General features: G+C 29.5%; 1 pseudogene; it reads right to left on the reverse strand.

Moving 5' to 3' along the window:
- LOC142317799 (Ig-like and fibronectin type-III domain-containing protein 2) overlaps window positions 1–350 on the reverse strand; it is a 107,295-nt pseudogene extending 106,945 nt beyond the window's left edge.
- Window positions 351–5,042: the final 4,692 nt, after the last annotated feature.

The following is a 5,042-nucleotide window of genomic DNA, read 5'->3' on the forward strand; positions in this document are numbered from 1 at the left end:
GGTAAAAACTCGTCTCACCAAACCTTTTATTATACCATATACTTAAATCGGGAATTAATCTTCTCATCCAGCCTTGACACCCAAGTTCCATCTGTCTGCCATACTCTTAGTGTTTCATTTCCAATTTCAACACTGTCACTGCCTTCATACTGATGGACACGCTCAAGAACAAAAAGATCTGTGGGAGGAGTCCTGGCCAGTACACATACCGCATCATAACAAGCTGTCTGATATGCTGCCACCACACCTAACAAGGCTGTTTGATGAATTCTCTCTAGTTTCACTCGATTCCTCTGTATACCAATTGCATCCTTCCAAACAGGCGTGATATGTAACATAATGGCCAACATAATGGCTCAATGTTTAGATGCCCGCGGTGCAACCTGTGAAGTCATCAGACGACTTAATTCCTTAAGAGTCCTTTCAGCCCTTTCACAGCAATCCAAAATGTGTTCACTGAACCGTAATGACTTGTCAGTTGTCACACCAAGGTACTTCACACCAAGGTACCCGACCACCAACCTGATGGGATCAACTCTATGTTTTCCTGTTAAGGAAACATATGAATACTTATCAAGAGCAAGTTCCAGACTGTGGTCTCTCAACCATCCATGGATCAAACCAAGTGTAGTATTGCCCTATGCAGGATCTCCTGCTCCATCCTACCATTAATTATAAGTACTAAATCATCTGCATCAAGCAATTTGTTGCGGCAACCGAACACCCAATATGTCGTAAAAAACAATGGCCCAACACTGAATCCTGTGCGACTCTCCCAAACATCTGGAAATTGAAACACCCTTCTAAATTTTCTGTCTTGATCCATCTCTCATTTACATAATCGCCGACCTGCATAATCAGTTAATTACTAATGCCCTTATTTACCAGGGCAGACATAACATCGCAAGGCACGGAACCAAACGCGTTCTGGATATCCAAGAACACCAAAACAGTTATACCCCTCATTGTCCATGCGCCTTGTCTAACCTCCTTAGCCCAGTATACCGATCATATGAAGCTTGAATAGCCGATCTGCCTGGCATGAAAACATATTCATTTTCATGTAATACCATCTTCTCTGTTGAGCCCCTCCATAAATCTTGATGCCAACAACCTCTCATTCCAACCCCATACGGGGAAGACACCCACCTTGTGACGTTAAGTCGCTACACCACTTCCCTGAGGGGCTTTACCAGAGGTCGTCTTTAGACCTCCGGTAAGTAATGTACAGGTATTTTGAAATTCAGTAAAAGTTTTCATTTCTTAAATAAAAAAAATTCATTTTTGACATTCTTGAGTTAAGTGCAATTTATTATATTTGAAAAAATTATTAATTTATCATTTATATTCAAAAATACCCCATAAACTACTATTCAGATCAGAAATTTAAGTGAGAAAAGAATTAGTTCCAAGTTTGATAATGACACGCCAATTTCCAACTTCAGAAACCTGTCATTTAAGACCAAATATGTCTCTGATTATTTAAGTTGCATTTATAATCTAGTCAAAATCCTTACATCACATTATTTGTACTAGTTCAACATAAATTGTAACCAACAGTTCAACCAAGAAATCCAAAGTTTTGGCATTCATATGCAGAAAAATATTTTGGATATTGTAATTTTTAAATTTTAAATTTTTAAAGTAGATGTAATTTTTTTTAAAAACATTTTTTGTAAGTTTTGTCAAATGGAAAAGGATCATATTTTTATACTACAATTTTAGGCACTGCATATTACACAGTTATTTGAAATTTTCTTTCAACCAAATAAAAAAGATAACATTTTTTAAAATTATTCCTCAAATTTTTATACTACCAGCAAGAAAAATGAAATAATTCCCCTTATCATCAATAGCACAGTAATGAAATTTTCTACTTAGAGAATGTCTGCCATATATATTTTTTAATTTTTATTTTTTTTCAATATGAAACTAATAAAGAAATCATTTCTGTGAGTTCTCATTTACAGATGCATTATGTTATTTGTGTAAGGTAAATTGAATATATTAGATCTTTAACAACAATTTTTTTTTCATAGTATTATAATTTATCTTATTCAAATAAAAATATATAAAAACTATCTGTTTCCTAAATTCTTCTAAATTTTATGCCATACCTAAGTGGACATCCCTGTTTTTAACCTAAATATTTCGTTCACCAGGTACATTTCTTAAGTCTATATATTACTTATAATATAAGTTTCTTAAGTCTGTATACCAGTATCTGGAAATTCCAGTTCATCTGAACCACTTAATTACTTTTTTTAAGGGCGTCACAACTGAACGTCTGTAGTCTAGTAATTTTAGTTGTAATCTCTTCTCCACTGTATATATATACAAAGTGGATAGACGATGAAAATGTATCAGTGTACCTATTAATACTTTGTTTTTCTACTTGGAAAAAGCTATTTATATACTTATCCATTTCTAATTGACAGTTACAAAAGTTTTTTCTCGGTTACCAGTATTATTGTTTGTATAATTTATCTAATTTATCATTTTAATGTTAAAATTGATTTAATTGAAATATTTTATAAAATATAAATCTCAATACAAAATTTGAATTATATGAAGCACAAAAGTAAAGAAACGCTTGTAATTGTAATTATTATAATTAATTAGCTAAGTAACAATAACTTTTATAATATTTATTATAAATAAATTATATTTTGTCAGTTAACTAATGCTGAATTTTTCTTTTTATTATTGATAACAGTATTATAAAAATGTGTACAATATAATGTGTGACAAAAAATAGGATAATTGAAAGCAATCATTTCTTTGCATATTATTTATCCAGTGATGTGTTTAGTAGATTTCACTTATAAGAAGGGCTAAAGTTACTGTAAATTTTTTATTATTACAAACCTGTGCACTTTTGGTTTGACTTTTTTTTTAAATTCTGTTTTATAATTATTATAACATTTGTTCAACAAAGCAGAATTATTTGTTGTGTGAATTAGACTACAAATGTACCATTTAGTTAATGAAAACATTCACAGTTTATACTTTTTTTAAATAAGTGATGTGTTCACAGCCTCACTAGAAAGAGCATATGAGATTACAGCTAACAATTTTAATTGTTTGTTATAAAACTTCCCTCCATTGCTGTTAATACTCAGTTGCCAGCAAATTTCTACGAGAAAGCTCCAAATAGATGTTATAATTACATATGATTTACATACTGTACAAGTTGGACACATTAATATTTTTATTAGACTTTTAATTATTTTTTTAAGTTTATCTAAATTTTCATAAAAACACAAATAGGACTGTAGAAAACACACAAGAGAATTGCCTTTCACTGAGTTCAGCAAGGCAAATAGTGTAGTTCTTATCTTTTGACTCTTACCTTCCCATTATATTTGAATGGTAGTTAGCTGCTATAAGTATTTTAGTTCTGAAATAACACAGCTTCAGGGATTCTGTGTGGTACAGTATTGCATTTAAAAGTTACTTCAGTTTTCAATTTTAGGAAAGTCTGTTAACAAATTTGGTAATCTGCTGGTAAAAAAATTATTAATAATCCAAAATAGATAATAAATAAATGTTAATTTTGGTAACACCAAAACTATTTAAAAATAACTTGATCAACAACCAAAAAGTATTGAATATGAAATAATTAAATTCTGGATTGGTTTGTCAGGATTATTTAGTCTCCCTGTGAAATTAGTCAAGCTAGGCTTTATTTATTATCTAAGTATTTGTTTATTCATTCATTTTTGTTATAAGAGTATTTTTCAAAATTCATTTGTTGTAATTATTGTATGCAACATCGAGCCTACTAAAGAGACAAGTTATATGTTGATGACTATAATTTTTCTGTTAAATTTGAAATGTTTTTTAAAGTCATTACATGTACAAATAAGTAAATAATATAATAATAATAATAATAATAATAATAATAATAATAATAATTTTATTATTAAAACGTAATTCTTAGATAAATGTTCCGAAAATACTTTGGTTTTTGTGGAAGTTAACCATAATTTTATCGCATAATTACTGCGAATTCGGCATACATTTACTTCGATATTTTGTTCCTGTGCCCGCGGGAAATTCATAATATTGTAGGTGCAGAACCCTTTTACCACGCCGTAAAAATAAAAGCGGTCAACCATATGTTATTTTCATATAAAATTGGTATGCTTGATTTATATTGGTATTTATTTATATTTAAATCGTACCAGTGGGCTATAACTATTTTTAAAATGAATTAATGGTATAATAATTCAAAATGAATAAATTATTAGTAAAAGGGTATAAAATTCTATAATCAGAAAAAAGCATTATTTTGATAAACTTTGTTATTAAAATAAATTTAATAACAAAGTTTATCACTCAATACGCTTTACATTCAATATTATTAATGTAATTGTGATATAATACTCAGTTAAAAAAACAAATATAAATAAAGAATATTCTTGTTTATTTATTGCAGCTAGTAATAATTACAAATAATAATGTTACATTAAATAAAGAGACTTCATCATATTACACAGACTGATGCTGTAACTGACCTAGTTGTAGCAGTCTTTATGTTTCTGTATTTTACAAAAATTTGTTAAAATTGTAATATTTAGTAAAATTTGTATCGTAGTTGTGAAAGATTATGTACCATATTATTACATACCCAAGACACTTTCTGGTAAAAAAGCTGGATACTGTCTTTCTCTGGTTGCTATCATGTAACTTCATTGACTGCAATGGGAAATGAATAGGAAATATGTTGCTCTATTACCCAATGGGCACCACAATCAGTAACTTCATTGAATATTGTTCCACAACTGTTTGGTTACCAGATTTAAATGTATATTTTACAGTAAATTTTGATGTGAATAATATATATTCTACTATTTTTACACCCAAGTACACATCTGCAAACTGTAAACAAGACAACTCATGTATACTCTTGTTTATTACAGCTACATTAGTTTTGCCATAAAATGCTTATAACTTACAACAACTTAGTTAACTACCGCTAAAAAAAAATAGAGTTTATATTATAGGTTACATCTCCTTATGTAAAAATCAAGACAGTA

Source organism: Lycorma delicatula, chromosome 1, assembly GCF_047948215.1.
Source record: "Lycorma delicatula isolate Av1 chromosome 1, ASM4794821v1, whole genome shotgun sequence".
NCBI classification, from domain to species: domain Eukaryota; kingdom Metazoa; phylum Arthropoda; class Insecta; order Hemiptera; family Fulgoridae; genus Lycorma; species Lycorma delicatula.